The following is a 21,148-nucleotide window of genomic DNA, read 5'->3' as shown; positions in this document are numbered from 1 at the left end:
CAGTGGTATGGGGGCAGGACTCTCACTGGAGTTTCTGCTCATGTTTGGGATGAAGAGAGGGTCAGTGCCCTTATGCTTGCGGCTTCTCATGAACCCTCAGCTCAAAATGATCCTGGCACCAAGCAGCATACATCAGGTGCTGGGTTCTGCCACCCCGCAGACACCACATGGTGGACTGTCACATCTCACCTGCCGCCAGGTCCTAAGAGCAGATAAGGAGATGGACTCAAAGACAGGCAGACCCTTGGGCTGGCGGCATCTCTGAGCTCGGCCCCTCCCAGCCCACCAGGACGCGTCGCGTGTCCTCCCAGCTCACTCCGGCCATGGTTCCTCCCATGGAAGGTGGGGAAGCCAGAGCCTACCCAGGTCCTCAAGGAAGATAGAGGAAGAGGAGGGAGGAAGCAAATGGAAGAAACAGTTGTCAGTAGGGCCATCCCCATCCCTGGTACCACATCCCCAGGGCCCAGACAAGTTAAGGGTGGGAGTCCAGCCCCGGGGCCCCTGATGAAGTCTGTGGCCCAGGGCCTGACTTCATTCTCCATGGAGGGTCCCAGACATGTTCCACCCGGGGGGCAGCAGACCCCCCAGCCCAGCCCTCAGGCAGCTCTGCTTTCACCAGCTAAGCACAAGGAACAGGGTGGCCACCTCCCAACAGCCCCGCGGCCAGAGCCAAACAGGCACCCGGGACCAAAATAGCCGTCAGATGACTGCAGCGCTGGCTGGTACCTTCTGCTCAAAAGCAAGCAGGTCGAGCAGATGCACCTAAAAATAGCGAGAAGGGTGCATGCCCCTTGGAGAAGGAGGAGGAGGGTGGCCAAAGACAAACAGGATGAGGTTGCTGCACTCCTGTTCGGCTGAGGCCCTGGTGTCCCAGCCCCAGGTGGCCCGGCAGAGGCTGGACGCTGTGGCCCACAACGTCTAGCTGTTCCTGTTCAAAGCCAGCTACTTTCTGGAGCAGGCAGAGTTGATCCACGTTCTGCTGGGGCACTGGCTGCTGGAGGAGTTCAGGCTGAGCGCCCTGCTGGGGCCCAGCGCAGAGCATCCAGTGGGCCTGCCGGACCGGGCCTGCTAGGCCTGCCTGGAGGCCTCTGTGCAGGGCCTCTCAGACGACATGCTCCAGGCCAAAGGCTGGAGGCGGCTGCGAATGGCCGACCTCACAGGAGTCCAAGACGTGCAGGTGCAGCAGTGCCCCTGTGGGAGGGCGCTGGGCAGGTGGGGCTGCACGGAGCTGCTGTGCAGGACCTGCTGCCAGCTGCAGACAGAGCCCTGCACAGCCCAGAGGCCCATCCAGGTCCTCGCTGATCACTTTGTCACCGATGGCAACTTCAAGGTGGTGGTGCAGGCCCTGGAGCCGATAGGCCCCACTCCCCTGCAGCTGCACTGCCCATCCTTCAGGGCAGACAGCCTGGACCCTGGCCAGCTGCTACACGTGCTGCGTCCGGCGGGGCCCCAGGAGCTGCACAGGCTGGAAGTGGTACACAATGTGCGGCTGCATGCAGGCCACGTGCAGCAGCTGCTGACCCAGGTGGGCTTCCCCTGGCTGGCCTCACTCACCTTGCCTGCCAAGGCCATCGACCCTCCCCCTGGCAGCCCCCCAGCCCCTGATGGTGAGGACCCCTTCTTCACCTCCATCTCCTGTGAGCTCAGCCAAATGAGTCAGCTCACTGAGCTGAGTGTGGCCTTCTCCACACTGACTGGGAAGACCCAGAAACTGCTTGGATGAGTCTGGACCGATAGCACAGACAGCCCCCAGCATCTCAGTGGGGTCAGGCTCACACAGGGCGTCCTGGGAAGGTTGAGGATGCACTGAGGGGCCATAAAATGGGACCTGGCCATGAGGCGAGGTTAGGTGGGAATCTCTCCCTGGCACACACCAAGAGGCCAAAAAGGGGCAGGTGTTTAGCATGAACCATACTGTTCATACAGACAAGTGGGCCAGAGATGCCGCCCAAATCCCAAGCTCCCAGACACAGGCCTCATAGGCCTGGCTGTCAGGCCTGTTCCCTCGACCCTTTTATGAATCCAGATTCAAGGTGCAGGTATGAGTGGGGTAGGTGGGGAGAGGTGCTCAGCCCCGGGCCTGATGTGGATGAGAGTCAGTGGGGTTTCCTTGTGGGTGGGGGAGGGGGTAGGAAAGATGCAAGTAGGAACATTTTCCCCCATGCAGGGCTGGGCAAGGCTGCAGAGAGCTCGCTGTGGGGTAGATGCCAGGGGCTCCATGCAGGATACAGGGGCAAGATGTGGGCAGGAGGCTGTCTCAACAGGAGGACGTGGGACAGACCTCAGGACCCTGGACATCCTCTTCACTGAGCACTCAGCCAAGTGACACCAGACCCTGGCCCAGTGTGCTGGAGGGCAGGGGACCAAGCAAGTACCCAGATAGGGGTGCCACTCCTCACCAGCCAGAGCAGAGCCTCACCCCCCAAGCTGTGCATTTACTGGTGCCGGCTGCCCACCCCACCAGCATCAGGACTCAGCGGGGACCCAGGCAAGGCTGAGGCTAGGCTAGACGGCTCCGAGGCCCTTCTTGCCCTAAAACTGTGGGCTTCCTCTCTCCACTCAGAGGGAAGCCAGTGTTTCAGTCCTGGCCAAGCCACACATCTCCCCCTCCAGCAGACACGGCACGCTCGGCAGGGAGCCGAACATGTCCCACACTCAGAGCACGTGGCTCATTGACAAGACGGATCTGCCATTCTAGCCACTGAGGACAAAGCCAGGCCTGTTTTCAGGTGAAGGTGATTCTTCACCCACAGGGCCACACAGTCTCAACACCTCGGCCCTCCCACTGGGGCCACGGGGCGGCCCCAGCAGCCTGTAATGGATAAGTGTGGCTGTGTTCCTATAATGCTTTACCTATAGACACTGGCATGGGAATTTCATATAATTTTCACATGTCACTAAGTATTCTTTTGATTTTTTCAGCTATTTAAAGGTGTAAAAACCATTTCAGCTCTCAGGCGAAGCTAAGGCAGTGGGTGGATTTGGCCCAGGGGTTGCAGTCTGCTGGCCTCTGAGACAGGCTCAATCGGTCTGCAATGAGAGTCCCTCTCAACCTGTGCTGTCTTCTCACAGAAATCTAGGGACCCCGCTGAGAGTGCTGGACCTGGCCAACAGCTCCCTGAACCATGCAGACATGGTCTTCTGGGCGGCCTGCACCCACGCCACCCACCTGGAGGTGCTGGACCTCAGTGGGCACAGCCTTGTTGACCTGTTGCCCTCCACCTTCTCCAGGCTGCTGGGCTGGGCCGCCCCGACACTGAGGGTCCTCACCCTGGAGGAGTGCAGCATCTGAAACAATCATGTGGGCATGCTGGGGCTGGCACTGAGCCCCTGCCTCCAGCTCCGTGAGCTCCGGTTCCTGGGGAACCCGCTGTTGGCCGTTGCCCTGAGGCGCCTCTTTGCCGCTCTCTGCAAGCTCCCGGAGCTGTGGTGCATAGAATTAATTCCTGGTTCCCAAGGACTGCTACACTGAGGGTGCCGCCTACCCCCAGGATGAGCTGGCCATGTCCAAATTCAACCAGCAAAAATATGATGAGATTGCCAGGGACCTGCATGCACTGCTGCTGCAGGCCGGCAGGGATGACATCCGGGCCTGCACCCCAGTCTTCCGAAGCTTTGACCCAGACGTTCAAGAAACGAGCAATGAACTTGGAATGTTCTTGCTGCAAACTTTCAAAAGTGCTCTGGAGAACTCCAGAGCACTGGAGCAGATGGAGTAGGGCCTTGCACAGGCCAGGGCGAGTCTCACACCTCAGCTGCCAGGTGGCCTGGGCTGCACATCTGCTCCAAAGCATTACTTAATGAATGCTGCACACAGAGGAAGCCCTAGCTTCCAGGAGTCACCCGAGACCACTTTAATGTGAGGGCAACTCACAGCAAGCCCTGGAGTGGGAATGCTGAGGGGTCAGCAGAAGCACCCCACACAGAAGTGGGCATCAGAGAAGCATTGAGAACCAAAGGTCAGCATGGGGTGGGTGCTCAGAGGGTGGCCAGTGCAAGGCTAGCAGGAGGCAGGAGGATCAGTGCCGGCCCATCACAGGACTTGGCTGGGCTGAGCAGAGGGAGGGGCAAGGAATGACCAGATTGCATACCTGGCAGCCTCTCCAGCAGGTGTGGGAGGCAGTGGCGTGTTTGCACACTTAAAACCTCCAGTCCAGCACAGGACAAGGAATTTGGTTTTTAATGGCTCCTGTCTGATCTTGGAAGGCGTAAGCAGCAGGCTCAGGCTCTGCTGGCACAAGGCTGAGCCTTAGGGCGCAGGGTGGCTTCTGTCCCTGGAGGGAAGACAGTAACTGTGAGGACACTGCCCCCAATCTCCCACCTCCAACAGGACCCAGACCCTCTGCTCAGGCCCAGAGGAGTCTCCTGCATGGTTATTTGAGTCCTAGCACTTGAAGGGTGGTTAATTTCAATATTGGGACTTGGTTTCTACCAAGATCTGACTTGTGAAGGGTTGAGCATTATGATGATTACATACTAATAAAACAGGTGGTGGCTTATTCAGCTGTGGCTTTAATTTCAATGCAATTCAGAATTTTTAAAAGGACCCAAGTCTGAAAATAAAGTGTTTTCTGAAGGTAAAGGCCAGCTCTTGATGGGGCCAACCCCTCACCCGAACCACTGCAGTGGAGGTGGTGGTCCTTGTGTGCGCATCCGGTGTCCCACCAGGACACCAGTGCAGGGCATGTGAGCGCTGCAGCAGTGTGCCTGGCCTCTGGCCTTTCTCCACTGTGCCCATTCCCTTAGGCCACCCCAAGGTCTTGCCTTCTCACCACCGTGAGGTGCTGGGCACCCACTAAGGTCTTGGAGGGGGCTGCCTGGGGAGTGTGAAGGGCTCACATGAATCAGGGTTCCAATTCTCAGGCTCCGGACTGATGTCCCATCCAGGCTCAGGCTCCAACTTTTTGGCATCACAACTCTGGTGTGTGACTGATCAAGGCTTTTGGTGCACTGCTTGCCATCCGTCACCCTCATGAGAGGCTTGGTTTCCCTGAGGACTGCAGGAGGCCACTTCCTGCAGAGCTACCACAGAGGCCCGTGGCTCCCTCTGCACACCTGCAGGGCGGGTCGGCTTATGAGTCCTTTTGTTTTCTCAAGATTTTCTGTGAGTATAACAAAAGACACCCCCATTTTTCCCGCTCCCACTCCATTGAAATCCCCAGGGGTTCCCAGGCTCTGCCTCACTCAGGAGAACCGTCGAGACAGAAGCTCAGGAGTGGTTCTGACCCTGAGACCCAAGAAGAGCAGGCTGTTTGCAGGGAGAGATCAGAACACACGCTGAGCTGGGAGCCAGGAGGCCCACTGCCCCAGAGTCCCTGGTGGCTCTTTATTCACCATTCCTGGTTCCTCTCTGAAGTCTGGCCTTCATTCTCCATTATCACCCTGAGGCTCCATGAGCCTTAAAATAAACCCCCTTATAAACTAGCTTGAACTGATGAATTCTGAACTAGCTTGACTTGATTTCTATTGCTCACAACCAGGGTCCTAATGTAGAGAGAATCAGAGTGGCTGTTTCTGTCATTCCTAGGATGGATGAGAGATCTTCTGGCATCAGCCCCTGGAACCCAGTTCAGACATGTTGGGAGGACCTGTCTCGGGTGGACCAGGCACGCCAGCAGGCCCATCTAGCTCTCCTCCAAAGCTGAGCTGCAAGGTCCAGCAGGACCCAGGAGGGCACATTTCCACCTGCAGTACCACTTCTGCTGTGCCCATGGCCATCCCTCATGCTTGGTCATGAGACACCCAGACCTTTATTAGTTCATGTACACTTATCACAGATTTGCTTTTATGCAGTAAGACTGAGACAAAGCCACTCATCAGAAAGCCCTTCCTCTCCTGAGATGATCTCAGTAAATTATTCAGCTATCAGACTTCTTAAAAAATTCAGCCTGGAATGCATAGCTACACATTGTAATTAGATACTTTTCTCTTTTCAAGAACACAGTTTTTTTGGTGATGTTTCTTCCCGGTCATAATATCACATCCTTGGTACAGTGTTTGCAATTATTTTGTTATCATTAAATCAACACTATCTTCCAATATATATATTACACAGAGAAATACATGTAAGAATTCTATAGCTATCCCTATGAATTTTAACAAGGGGAAAAAGGCTACTGAACAGATGAATTGACTATATCAACTCACACAGTAATAGCCTGCTCCTCATTTTATTTTTGGAACGTCAAGGTCAATCCTGATACCTTCTAACTTTACTCCAAAATAGAGCGCCTGAAATAGGTACTTCCACAGGAAGCCCAATTAGAAAACAAAATCTGTCCCCTGCCCCCTGCCCTAAAGCCCTTCCAAGCCACTGCAACCTCATCCACAGTGTGACATCACCAAATCAATCAAGAGCATACCCACAAGCAATGGCAACCTCTCTCTACAGCAGAAAAGGCTCCCTCCAGGGGTGAGGACCTGTCTCCTCCAGGATCCTGTACCCCAGAGCACTCTCCTCACCTTGGGGCTCAAGGTTTTGGTTTCTGAGACTTCAGGGAAGGGAGAGCAAATAATGTTTTACACTAAAGTCCCTGTGAGTTCTGCACACACATCAAATAGCTCTTGGTCTCCGAGTCTTTGTCCTAATTATACAAACCATTTTAGCCCAGTACTGTTTCACTACAATCTCACTTTATTCAGACTCCTCTTGGGACCCCTGTGAAATCATTACAACATGCAAACATTCCAAAACTAACAAAATCAGTTTTAGAAGGAAGAATGGCATCAAATTAACCCTAATTAAACTTGCGAATGGAAGGCAGCCATGCCACACAAATACAAACTCTCCCCAGTATCATTTTCTATAGAAAACTGGTCTTCCTGCAGTCTCAAGCCAGTATATAAACTGATTTGAATGATCTGAATATGTTTATCTAGCTATTCAATGAGGCTACACTGAAGCATGCTGGGCATTAGAAAATAGGGTAAGAGTTAACAATTCACCTTGAAAATCATTTAAATTCATTTACTAAATGGCTGGCTGTATTTTAAAGACAAAAACAATAGAAAAGCATTAAGTGGGTTATCCAAGGCAAATCAGTGACATGACAGGAACTAGAATACATCCCACTCTAAGCAATGGCGTAAATCTCCAGGAAATACCACCAGAGAAATTTTTAGTCCATATTTACCTGAAGAAATTATGCTTAGATCAAGTGGTGGTAGTGCAGCAGGAAGACGGCACTCCAAGCCACGAGAAGTGTTCTGAGCAGAGGACTCAGGACGTGCTGGGTGACTTATTTCAGCTCTCTTACCTGGCTCCCTGATCTCTAAAATGGCACCAAAGTTTGAAAACACATGCAAGCATGAATTACATAAGCTTCAGTGTCTGATACTCAACAAACAGCCTCTAATCATTACTACCCCATAATTAAACCGGTTTCCTTTAAGTTTAGTGTTTTAGAAGTGTGTGTTACCATACAGACAGGATTCAAAAACACTTGGACCTTCCCCCAGTCACTGCTAGACCCTCCAAACACTGCATGGAGGGCACCAGCATTCTGGGGCCAAACTGCCTGGGCTCATCCCGGCCCACATTACCCGCATGACTTCACCAGGCTGGCTTTCCCTCACCTGCTCTGCTTCCCTCATCCCTGTACAATGAGGGTGCGCAGAAGAGATCACACGGCAGGCCTGACACTGAAGTCCTTTCAAAGGCCTGCTCACCAGGCTGACTCTTGGCTGGCCTCTGGGAACCCGGATTTTGGGAGGGCTCCCATCACCATTAAACTAGTCAGAGCAGGTCGCAGTGCCTCAAATTTGTGCTAAGAGCTTAGAAGCCCTGCTTTCCTTCTGGGAGTTTAGAACTGGGTATGTGCCAGGCAGAGTGCGGCTGCATGCCAGCCCTCCACGGAAGCCCTGGGTGCTGCTCAGCAACATGTCCCATGCGTCCTCGAGACTTGTCACCGGGGGAGCCAGTGGATCTGGGGGACTGCATGGGAGGGGACTCTGCAGGCCGGGTCCCCTCCCTCTGCCCTATGTGCCTTCTCCCTTTTGATTCTGCTTTGGACCTTCCCACATAACACACATTAGCTGTGGAGCAACTGACCCTCCGAGACTTCCCAGCACGTCATCCAGCTGAAGAGTGGGCTGGGGGGCCCCTGACCCGAGGGTAGTAGCAATCTGTACCGACTGCCTAAGGCCAGGACTAGGATGTAAAGCACAGTAAAGCCCGATTCACAGCAGCTTCATGAACAATGGGGCCACAGGGGCCTGCCTACCTTTTAGTTTGTGGTAAGAATTCAGATTTATGTAATAACATTTTGCAAATAATAAAAAATGACACACATAAAAAGCACTGATACTTTTAAATGGCAATGCTTTTTTATTGTCACTGCTAATAAATACTATCTGCCTAGTGAATACAGACACAAGCCAAATTCCAAAAACACTAGGGTATCAATACTAGAAACACATTTTTTCCCCTTTGCAGGGAAAGCTCTTCAAAACAATAAAAATCCTTGATACTTTCTATTGTCATCTGTTAGGCAGTTTTAACCATTACTGACAAAAGCTAAATGTAATTTTAGGAGAGAGAAACAATTTGAGGAGAAAACAATTTAGGGGGTGATGAAAACAGAATATTACTTTAACAGTGAAGATCTGTATTTGACTTTTTTTAAAAACAATTTACCATAGAGCTAAAATAGGACATTATACTGTTCCACTCAGTAAAATTCTGATGGCTTAAAAAATGCTTCTGGGAAATGCATCCTTAACAGCAGAGAGGATCAAGGGGGACACCCTGTGTCCTGAGGCTGTGACATCCTGCTCAGAGGGCAGGTGGCTCTATGCTCACAAGGCCACAACACAGGCAGCAGGGCAGGAGGAAGAGGGAAAGCGTGGGGCACCCCGGAGTGACCTGTAGTCACAAGAAGCAGCTTTATATAGCTCTCACCTCACTTCTCCAGTAGGGCCCTCTCTACTCTCTCAAACGTCTTCAGTTGGACCATCAGCTCCCAATATTTGAGGTACAGCCACGTGAGTCTCCCATTCTGGCATCTGTTGGTATTCCAGACATCACCACAGTGCGTATCATGCTGAAATATGTCAGCCAGGCCAGTCATCATTTCCAGGTCAGCAGCAACCGGGTCAGAGGCCTCACGGACCAGCAAGCTCTTCTCTATCCCCAGCCACTTGCTTTGAGGGATAATCAGGGTGCAGTAGATGCTCTGTTGTTCCATAAGAGCATCTTCAAACTCTTTCAGCAGAAGCCTGGCTCTTCTCTGCCAGTCGTCTTCCTTCTCCAGGTAACTCAGGTAGGCACTTCCCAAGGGCTGCAGCTGTCTCTTTTCTCACATGACCAGAGCCCATTCCTGTTCCAGAAGCTTCTTTTCTTCTACCACCTTGCGCCCCTGAGAGATGAGGGCTTACCGGTAGCTGGCTGTCCTATTTTGTTCCTTTTCAAGTTCCAAAGACAACTGAGGAACTGCACACCGATTTTCAGACATCATGACATGGTACTTGGCCTCGAGGTCCCGCTGGAAAGCAGTTGTCCTACAGTAGTATGCTTCTCTCTCTTTCTCTATTTCTTTCTGGGACTCCCTAGACGAAATCCAACCTGACATGAAGAAATTGGGGGAGAAAAGCACACATAACAAAACATCAGAGCTGATGTTCTCTGATCTTTATTCAAAGAAAATATAATGCTAAGGGCAGCATTTCAATGAAGTCTTAGGCACATCTGCTTCTGCTGAGAGGTATGAAAAATATAATATTTTGTATGAAATCACATAATATGCCAAGTTCTTATCTTAAAATCAGGTAAGAGCTCCCAAGAGACTAGTCTGACAAGACTGCATCCAGGGATTCCTCCGTTGCCTGAATTTCCATGGCTAAGGACTACCAGTTTGCTTGTGCTCTCAAACCTACACCAAATGCCCCCTCTGGCCACAATGCTCCACATGCTATTGGCGAGGTTTAAAAATTAACATGGGTGTGGAGGGCTGGAAGCAATATCACCCTGGAAGTGATGTCACTCCAGAAGTGACATCTGGGCACCACAAAGTACTATAACAGGAAGTTCTATCACCAGAAGCAGAAGTCACAACACCAGATATGAGATTAGCCTGTAAGTGCATCTTTGTGAGCCTGTGCTCAGAAATAAAACTGCAATACCCATTTGCCATCACCAGGCAGTGAACCTCCTAATCCCAGCTTTGGTTTCAGTGTCTTTTTTGTATCTTTCTCTGTGTTTCCTTTAAGCTCTTCATACACTCCTCTCAAGTTCAGCTGGTTTGTGGAGCTGGTCTCCACACATACGCATGCTTCAAATATTATTGGCCAAGTTATTTCAGAACTGAATACATTTCAAAATGTGTTCCATTACCGATGATCACTAGTAAGCAGCTGAAGTCTGATAGGGTACACAAGTGGGGTGGAGTAAGAAATTCAACCTCAAGACATGGTTTGGCTGCCTTGCCACAAACGAGATCACCCTGGGACAGAGAGTGAGCAGAGGCTGGAGTGGGCAGTCTCCACTCGGCCCCACCGCACAGCAGCAGCCAGGCCTTGGCCATCTGCTGTGCTCCGGGTCCGAGGAGAAGGAGGTGCCAGTTCTGCACAGAAACACCTCCTCTCCCAGCACTATTGCACATCAAAGTTTCAGGTGCTTCAGTATAAAACAGAAGCCACTGTGGTGACAGGTGACACTTTCTGGTGCAGGAAACCAGCACATTCAGAACCAGTGCCACATGCCCAAGCCCAGCACAATTGTCAGTCCCAGTCCCAGCACTAACGTCAGGGCCACGTACCCAATACTGATTCCTCACAATCGCAGGTTCAGCCTGTGCAGGACACATGACCTGCATGGACTCATCTCTTGAAGACAGGACTGTGCAGCAAGTCTTCAAAGCCCAAGGTCTCCAGGCCACCAAGGGTGGCAGTCCAGCTCTGAGGGGTCACCTGTGCAGGCTGTCACACACAGCCAGGCTGCCCCCATGCTGCTCTCCCACCCCTGGGAACCACTGGAGTGCCTACAGCCTTCCTGGTCCCCTCCCTCCTTTTGGTGTCCCTTGCCCAGGTCCCTTGGCACTCCAACCAAGTCCCAACATCAACTATCACACCATGAGGCAGCAGAACCTCCACATGTCCAAAAGCTTTTCCCACCTGCACCAACATTGCTGGTTCCCTGGGCCTAAAACCACACTCATCTCCCAGCTTAAAACAGCTCTCAGCCCCATTTCAGTTGCTACTCAGGCCTGTCCTTCTGCCAGAGGCCACAGCAGGGGAGCTGATCTGTAAAGGAGCAGCTTGGTATAACCGACAGGCATGGAAAGGTGGGCAAAATGCGAGGTGGAGAGAGGAAAGAAGAGCCAGTGCAGTTTGGGGTGGGTTCATGGAAGGCTTCATAAGTAGGTGGATGTGAACAGAGTCCGGATGGCCAAGTGTGACCCGGGAGGAATGCTCCCTCTGCGCAGGAGGAGTAAGTACAACTGAGCAGATCACATGCCTGTGCAGACAGCAGACAGCTGCCAGAGGAGCTGGGCCAGTCACTGGGAAAGCCCCCACAGATGCTTATAAGGAAGTGAAATTGGACCTGACACCACTCTGGTGTAAGCAGAGGGTCAGAGTTGAAGGAGGGACATGGGCAGGGCCACCTCCTGTGCTGGAGTAGGAGCAGTCTCATTCAGGTCCTGTACCGACACACGTCAAGTGGTGCAGACACAGGGTACCCTGGACCACATGGCACAGGCTGTAGTCACCAGGAGTTCTGGGGGGGTGCCCTTAATCAGTAGGTCTCCAGGAAGACATGCCGGGTGGAGATCACCAGGGAGGGTCAGAGTTAGTAACATGTCAGTCCAAAAATCCTCAATTCTGGGTCTTAGCTAGAACACTCTTGCCTTACAACTTTAGGCAGACACAACTTTCTGGAGCCTTAGTTTCAAAAGGCAGAGAAAAGAGAGCTGGGGCTCCCACTTCTGGGACAGCAGAAGTCCTCTCCTTATTCATTCTGCTGAAAACAGCCACTGGACGTCTGTGCACAACAAGCAGCTGACTATGAAAGGGAGACAGGGGGACTCTGGAACCCACAAACACCTGGGAGTGTTCCCTAGGACTCTGTTTTGCCTCTAGATAAAACTTGATACTTAAGCGCCAATGGGTGCAGATTTTCTTGTAAAAGCCCAACAAAAATCTCTCTGCCAAAGGACTAGGAAAGGGGCCCCTGTAAGACAAAAAATGTTTAGACAATGACCACTCTACTCATGCCAGACTGTTAGCAGACAACTGTATCACCACAACCCTTGTGTGGGCAAAGGCTAGGGGAACCCTCCTGGTCCCCCCTGGGGTGGTGGCAGAGGAAGCTGTGTGGGATGTGGCAAAAAGATGTGCCCACCTTTCGGCTCTCCAGCCACCTGGGAGAGCCCCGGTGGAGGCCTGGGTAATGGGGCAGAAGGCCTCCTGCTTGGGCCTTCTTCCTGGGGCCAGTAGGCTGAAGGCCAAGTGGGAAGCATGACCTTCCATCCCTGCCTGCAGGAAGGAGGCAGCCACACCTTTCCCCTGATGAGCACCGTCAAAGAAACCAGCCTGGAAAAGATTGAGTAGAACCAGAATGTCACAGCATAATACTCAAAATGCCCAGGTTTCCATCAAACAAGAATCCGGAATATCTCAAATTGAATTAAACAAATATAATCAGTAGATACCAATACTGAGATGACAAAAGACATTATCATCCGATAAAAGTTTAAAGCAGCCATAAGATGTCTAAACAAAGAAATAGAAAGTTTCAGAAATGAAATAGAAGACATAAAAAACTAAACAGAAATATCAGAACTGAAAAATACAATAACCGAAAAATTCTTAAGGATCCACAATAGGTGTGGGAAGAGAGAGAAGCTGGTTAAAGTGATAAACTACTCAGCATGTCCCTTATAAACATGGACAAGACATTCTTAGCCAGACACTGGTAAATATATTCTACAATATTTAAGAAAAATTATATTGCATGATCAAGTGGGAATTATTCAAAACACACAAGGCTGGTTCTACACTCAAAAGTCAATTGATATAATCCAACACATTAGTGGCCTAAAGAACAAAAAGCACATGATCATATCAACTGACATAAAGACAAAACTCAACACCCATTCATGATAAAAACTCAGAGAAAGAGGAAGGGAAGGGAATGTCCTTGCCTTGATAAAGGCATCTATGAAAACCCACAGCTAATGCTGTACTTGATGGTGAAAAGACTGAATTCTTTTACTCTCACATCAGGAACTATTTAAGAGTGGTGGAAGTTCCAGCCAGTGCAGGAAAGCAAGAAAAGGAAATAGAAAGTAAACAGATTGGGAAGGATGGAATAAAACCTAAGTTTTCTAAGCTAAACAGAAATTAATTCAAAATGGATCATGGACTTTAATGCAAAAAGTAAAACTAAAACTTTAAGAAGAAACAGGGGGGAGTCTTGAAGATGTAGGGCTAGGCAAAGAATTCCCAGACCTGCATGATCCTTAAAAGGGAAAACTGATAAACTGGACTTTACCAATATTAGAACCATTGTCCTGTGAGAGATTCCATTAATGGAATGAAGAGACAAGGTACAGACTCGATGTTCACAGACCAGAGTCCAGCTCTCACAACCCAACAATCCTATCAGAAGACAGCTGACAGACCAGAACGGACATTCCGTGCAGAGGACAGACTGATGTCAAGTATGTGAAAAGCTGCTCCAATCTTTAGCCATCAGGGAAATGCAAATTGAAGCCACAGAAGAATGGGTAAAATAAAACCACAAAATAAAAATAATGACCACAACAAATACCAGCAAGGATACCAAGAAACTAGATCACTCACACTGCTAGAGAGAGCTAAAACCCTGCAGCCACTCTGGGAAACATTCTGGCTCCTCCTTAAAAATTAAACATCACCTCCCAGGCCAGCTGACAACAGCAGGCGGATCATGGCTCAGTGATCTTCACAGGGCCTGCAGACCCAAATCCGGCCCTGAGGACACTGCCATTTAGAAGCTCAGGAGCCTGCCACCTTGCAAAACACCGCTTAAAAGTCAGAAAGGTGAGGAACCTGGTGAGTGAGCTGAATGCTTAGAATCGCACTGACTCCTGTAGTCGTCAGAGGCCCCGAGGTGACTCCCACTTTCCGTCTGTTTTCCGACCTATCTCCAGCTTTATAGCCTTCCTCAGTAACCTTTGCTTCTGATGTTCTTGCCTTCTTGGACTTTTGAAATGATGCTTTCTGATCCTGAGAAAGGTGAAGTATTTTTTTTCTTCCTGATTATCTTGCTTAGGTAATGTGATTGAAGAAAAGTTTTAACTTTGCAATCTTATAAGAATTCTCCAAAAATGTGTCATTACATAGTTAAGAAGTTATATTACAAAATACGGGCATCGACTAGCCTCCTAGCTGGTCCAGGAATAGTCTAGAAGTAAAGGCAGACAAAAGAGTAGTTGATAAATGCCACTCTTGATGGCTTCCACATCCCGTATGAAACCCTGCTGACCTGAGAAACCCAGTCCACAGCAAGTGCCAATGCAAACAGAGGGCAGCTTCTTCGATTCAATACCTCAGTTCCTCACATGCTTAAGTGCCAGCCCAGAAGCATGGGATGTGGGATACAACTCCTGAATATTAGGAAATGTATCATGTAGTGGGGATAATTACAACTGACTTGTGGCCAGTAATTTCCCGAAGTAGAACACAGTCAAAATGGTGAGGATATCTGGCCAAGATGAGCAGAGGTGTCATGGATGAAGTCTTCCAAAGACTGGTTTTCTAAACATTAAACAGACATCCAAGACTGGCTTTCTTTGTTGTCCATTTTATTCTTCTCCATCGTCCTTACAAAGGCAATTGGAGCAAGGCAGCCCCTTAGGGCAGTGAAGCCTCGACAGGGTGCTAACAGTTGTCGACACCCAGTCCACACAATGCTTCTGAATATATTGTCTTATTCACCCTCACAATGCATCGAGGTAATCATGATGCTACCTGCCCTGGACAGGGGAAACAAACTCAGAGGCTTAAGTAATTTGCCCAAAACAAACTGTATGAGACAAAACTAGGGTGTACACTTTCATCTGTCAGGGTCCATTTCCAAGGTCTTTGGGCTCCCTATTCTCAACCCAGAAAACACAATTATTAGGAAAATGATAACTTACGAAAAGCAGCCAATCCCAGCATTGGCACCAACAAGGCATAATTCCATCTGCTTCCTTCACCCCCATCAGCCCTGGAATTAGGCCGGATATTCCAATTTGGGGGTCATTTAGGTTATTCATGGAGATACACCTTGAGGCAAATAACAAAACTGTTAAGCACACAATAGGAATAAAATACATTTGTCACAAGTGTATCATCTACAGGCTCACGTGAATCCCTTTTTAATTCACAAAAACTTTTGTTCAGTTCCACCTGAGTATTGTACAGGGCAAGCCTTATGGGATTCAAAGCAGAAATAAACAATGCCTTAAGACAAAAGCAACTCACACTGCAGTCAGGACAGAGACATGCCTCACATAACTGAGATGCAAGTAGAATGAGATAGGTTCTCTAATGAAAATGTTTAAAAGTACGGTTGTAGGTAAAAATCCATAAATAGGAAGATGTGAAAACCCTGGCTGCTTCGGAGAATGGTGTATAGGGCTGAGATGTTGCCATGGTTCTCAAACTGAGCCGGCATCCAGGTGCTCTGGAGGGTTTGATAAAACACAAATTCCTAAAGCTCTCCTACCCAGCTTCTGAGGCAGTAGCTCTGATGTAACCACCAATTTGGAAATCTCCCACATTTGCAGGTGGTCCACCCTTTGAAGACCGCTGGCTTACTGGTTAAAAACAGAACCCAACTAGCCCAACTGCCAGGTTCAAACCAAGGCTTCATCTTGGGCAAGTTACTTAAACTTTCCATGTCTGATTTCCATATTTATATAACGAAGATAATGATACTATCTACTTCATAAATGTACTGTGAAGATTAGATTAATTGATGCCTATGAAGTGATTACAGGTTGGCACATAGTAAACTTCTTTCCTGTTCTTATTAAAGGCATTCATATTTCTTCTTAAGTGTTTCTTGAAAATAGTTACAGGGATTGTCACTTTCTGACAAAGGTCCCCTCTTAAGGTCTGCAATTTGGGGTTTATGTTTACACTGAGGGCATAGTGGGAGATAGGAACAAATTTCATGAAACACAGTAAGTGTACAAAACTTGAACAATCAGCTACACAAGATGTCCAGCATGACCAGGATAAAAAGTTGAAAGAGCCAAGTGTAGATAAAGTGACCTTACTTCTCTTCCATGCATACGCATGACATGCTACTTCTGCCTTTTGCTTCCAAGTTGCTCATATGGCGACCATTTAGTCATTTCTTCCACAGACTTTCATTTATCCCGTGACTGAAGTGACAGGCTTCACCTCAAGACCAGGTTTGTTGATATTCAAGCAGTTAAGTACTCATTTGGCTGCCCTGTTCCTGAGGGCTTTGCTCAATCATCTGAAAACTAGGAAATCTTGCACATTGACTTGCAGTCATTATTTCAGCATTTATGAAACTTAATGCACTTTTCTAACCACTGCATATGGTAATATGTAAGTCAAGATAGCCCAAAAATTTAAGTTTTCTGTATATGTTTATCTTTTTTTCTCTACTAAAACAAAACTAAGGGTTGCTCTAATAAGAATTGTTAACTGTAGTGAACATTTTTGACATGTATAGGACTGTCTGGTTCTCCAAATAGTGTGGAGTTCTTCATGGCTTTGACATAATTCTGGGTGAAGTTCAATGTCCACATTGACCCACCCAACCCTTAGGAGCCCCTTCAGATATCTATTTTAAGGACATCTTTTTTCACTCGATTTTAGAAGCCTGCCTTCATGCCAATACTCTGGATCTTTAATGAATTTTAATTGTTTCTTCTCTGAAACCCTGAATTTTGATGTTTCATCCTTTGATTACAGCTTTTGACCCACTTAACTTGCCCTTCCATTGCACTGTAGCCTTGAATGTTACCTCACTCTCATTTTCTCAGTTCCCTCATGTCCTTCTGCCTCCAGCCGGGACCTGCAGTCAATCATTCCAACCTCATTGCCCACAACTTCCCATCCTGAACCCATGGCCCGTCCAAACCATCCCTTTCTCCTTGGATTGCTGAGTTCTGAAGGAAGCACAGAAGTGTGCTTAATTGGTATCATCACAAACTTGTGGTCTATAAATTTTTTCTGAACCCTTAATTGTTCATAAATGCAGGCGTGGACTGTCTGTCATGTGAGCTGCTCCCTGTCATGTGCTTTGGGGAAGAGCAGCAGGGATTTTTATTTAATGATGACTAATACTTCTCTAGCAAGAGCTCTAGGGAGGCAGCTAATAGAACAATAAAATCAGTGACACATGGAACAATATTTTTTCGACGTTTTAATAAAAACTCACTGCTCTCACTGCCCAACTTTCCCTGGCTGCTGCATAGGAACGTGGAAGACACTTTTCTGGAAACTGATCTGACAAGTACAGCTTTCTCTGGTTCCGTAAGTCTGGCTTCTTTTCAGCAGCAGGATCATATTTTAAAAACTGCTTAGAAATCAACTAATTACTACAACCATGAGCTTCTCAGGGCCCCAAATGCCTACCAGTTGGTGAATGAAGGGGCTCAGTGTGGTGGCAGATTTCTACAATCTTGGTTCTGGTCATTTACCCGAGTCCCACCTTTTCCCCAACACATATTCTCTTGATTAATTCCTCTTTCCTAGTGTAGTTTCCAAATGAAATGATAATACTACCTTTAGGATACCCTTTCCTGAAGAATATTGGAGGAATTGTAGTTCCTTCCTAGGATGACCAACTGTGAGGGGCTTCTCAGGATGCAGGACTCAGTTCCAGACCCTGGAGAGTCCTGGGAAAACCAGGTTGAGTTGGCCACCTTATTTATGTCTTGGGCTTCCTTAGTTCCCCAAACTTATATCAGAAAAACATTCTCACAGCTTTGAAAAGTAGCCTCTCCAGGGTCACTCACAAGTTAGCCTATTCTCCTGTGGAACAGTTAATTCAAGTATCAAACCTTTTTATGCATTTATAAAAAATTATAGAACTACTTCTAAGTTTCTAATTAGATGTGTAGTTGCAAACATCCCCTCATCAAATACTTTACTTCCTTTGCTTTTAAGAGCTGGTGTCTGAGTTACATGCTCTCCGAATGTCCTCTGACTTCCGCTCCACCCTGCTTCTCCTCTAACCAGATTCCTCAGCTAAGAGGCCCGTCTGGAAAGATCATGGGTCAGCATGGTTTCCCTACAGCTTGGCTTTGCTCCATGTGACCTGTGACTCTTAGTCCCCATTGCCTGAACATGCCTTTATCACTCATTTCCCTATGACAGAATTACTGGCTAGGCCTTATGGGGCCACGGCACTCATTCTGGAAGAGAACTGTGTCTGTTCCAAGTCTGATGTAGCACACATTTTCTTACATTATCCATCACTGTTTAGCAGGTCTGCGTCCCATGTCATACACTGAAAACATGGCTGTTGCTTTGGTTTATAGAAGAGGATGTTTCTGCCCCTGTTTTTTTTTTGAGGGGGTCAAAGGGTTACACCTGACTTTATTTCCAGGTGGCAGGTCAGTCACTAGTATCCCATTCTCTCAGAGCAAGTCTGTATGCAGCAACCCAGTCTCTGCCTCCGGGACCCTCTGTTCTCACAACTGTCCACTGGGCCTCGGTCCTTGTGGCTGCCATCACTCCAGCCTCTGCTCTCCTGCAGCCTTGCAGCCCTGCCACCGTGTCATGCCCAGAGCACTGGGCAGAGCTCTTTTTTTAAATTTTTGTATCATTAATCTACAATTACATGAAGAACATTATGTTTATTAGGCTCCCCCCTTCACCAAGTCCTCCCCCCCCTCACATACTCCTTCACAGTCACTGTCCATCAGTGTAGTAAGATGCTGTAAAATCACTACTTGTCTTCTCTGTGTTGCACAGCCCTCCTTGTGCCCCCCCTACACTATACATGCTAATCGTAAGACCCCCCTTTCTTTTTCCCCACCCTTGTCCCTCCCTTCCCACCTATCCTCCCCAGTCCCTTTCCCTTTGGTAACTATTAGTCCATTGTTGGGTTCTGTGATTCTGCTGCTGTTTTGTTCCTTCAGTTTTCCTTTGTTCTTATGCTCCATATACGAGTGAAACCATTTGGTACTCATCTTTCTCTGCCTGGCTTATTTCACTGAGCATAATACCCTCTAGCTCCATCCATGTTGTTGCAAATGGTAGCATCTGTTTTTTTCTTATGGCTAAGTAATATTCCATTGTGTATATGTACCACATCTTCTTTATTCATTCATCTACTGATGGACATTTAGATTGCTTCCGTATCTTGTCTACTGTAAATAGTGCAGTGATAAACAAAGGGGTGCATCTGTCTTTTTCAAACTGGAGTGCTGCATTCTTAGGGTAAATTCCTAGAAGTGGAATTCCTGGGTCAAATGGTATTTCTATTTTGAGCATTTTGAGGAACCTCCATACTGCTTTCCACATTGGTTGAGCTAATTTACAGTCCCATCAGCAGTGTACGAGGGTTCCCCATTCTCCACAGCCTCGCCAACATTTGTTGTTGTTTGTCTTTTTGATGATGGCGATCCTTACTGGTGTGAGGTGATATCTCGTTGTTTTAATTTGCATTTCTCTCATGACAAGCAATGTGGAGCATCTTTTCATGTGTCTGTTGGCCATCTGTGTTTCTTCTTTAGAGAACTGTCTATTCAGCTCCTCTGCCCATTTTTTTTTACTTGGATTATTTGCTTTTTCTTTGTTGAGGCATGTGAGCTCTTTATATATTTTGGATGTCAATCCTTCATCGGATCTGTCATTTATGAATATATTCTCCCATACTGTAGGATACCTTTTTGTTCTATTGATGGTGTCCTTTGCTGTACAGAAGCTTTTAAGCTTGATATAGTCCCACTTGTTCATTTTTGCTTTTGTTTCCCTTGCCCTGGGGAGATATGTTCATGAAGAAGTCGCTCATGTTTATGTCCAAGAGATTTTTGCCTATGTTTTTTTCTAAGAGTTTTATGGTTTCATGACTTACATTCAGGTCTTTGATCCATTTTGAATTTACTTTTGTGTATGGGGTTAGACAGTGATCCAGTTTCATTCTATGTAGCTGTCCAGTTTTGCAAGCACCATATGTTGAAGAGACTGTCATTTCCCCATTGTATGTCCATGACTCCTTTATCATATATTAATTGGACATATATGTTTGGGTTAATGTTTGGAGTCTCTATTCTGTGCCGCTGGTCTGTGGCTCGGTTCTTGTACCAGTACCAAATTGTCTTGATTACTGTGGCTTTGTAGTAGAGCTTGAAGTTGGGGAGCAAGATTCCCCCCACTTTATTTTTCCTTCCCAGCATTGCTTTGGCTATTTGGGGTCTTTGGTGGTTCCATATGAATTTTTGAACTATTTGTTCCAGTTCATTGAAGAATGCTGTTGGTAATTTGATAGGAATGGCATCAAATCTGTACATTGCTTTGGGCATTAAGGCCATTTTGACGATATTAATTCTTCCTAGCCAGGAGCATGGGGTGAGTTTCCATTTGTTAGTGTCCTCTTTAATTTCTCTTAAGAGTGTTTTGTAATTTTCAGGGTATAGGTCTTTCACTTCCTTGGTTAGGTTTATTCCTAGGTATTTTATTCTTTTGGATGCAATTGTGAATGGAATTGTTTTCCTGATTTCTCTTTCTATTAGTTCATTCCTAGTGTATAGGAAAGCCACAGATTTCTGTGTGTTAATTTTGTATCCTGCAACTTTTCTCAATTCCAATATCAGTTCTAGTAGTTTTTGAGTGGAGTCTTTAGGGTTTTTTATGTATAGTAAGTATCATGTCATCTGCAAATAGTGACAGCTTAACTTCTTCTTTACCAATCTGGATTCCTTGTATTTCTTTGTTTTGTCTAATTGCCGTGGCTAGGACCTCCAGTACTATGTTGAATAACAGTGGGGAAACTGGGCATCCCTGTCTTACTCCTGATCTCAGAGGAAAAGCTTTCAACCTCTCGCTGTTCAGTATGATGTTAGCTGTGGGTTTATCATATATGGCCCATATTATGTTGAGGTACTTGCCGTGTATACCCATTTTTCTGAGAGTTTTTATCATGAATGGATTAAGCATAGGGTATCTTGAACATATTTTCACCTTTAAGAGA

At 47.7% G+C, this 21,148-nt stretch overlaps 2 pseudogenes; one reads left to right on the top strand and one right to left on the bottom strand.

Moving 5' to 3' along the window:
- The first annotated feature begins 784 nt into the window (after positions 1 to 784).
- LOC140848480 (leucine-rich repeat-containing protein 14B-like) lies at positions 785 to 3,793 on the top strand (annotated as a pseudogene).
- Positions 3,794 to 8,309: 4,516 nt separating this feature from the next.
- On the bottom strand, positions 8,310 to 15,239 carry LOC140848212 (coiled-coil domain-containing protein 127-like; annotated as a pseudogene).
- Positions 15,240 to 21,148: the final 5,909 nt, after the last annotated feature.

This window comes from Manis javanica, chromosome 3 (genome assembly GCF_040802235.1).
Source record: "Manis javanica isolate MJ-LG chromosome 3, MJ_LKY, whole genome shotgun sequence".
In the NCBI taxonomy this organism is placed as follows: Eukaryota; Metazoa; Chordata; class Mammalia; order Pholidota; family Manidae; genus Manis; species Manis javanica.
Note: the sequence above shows the minus strand (reverse complement) of the source record. Positions and strands in the feature narration are given on the sequence as shown.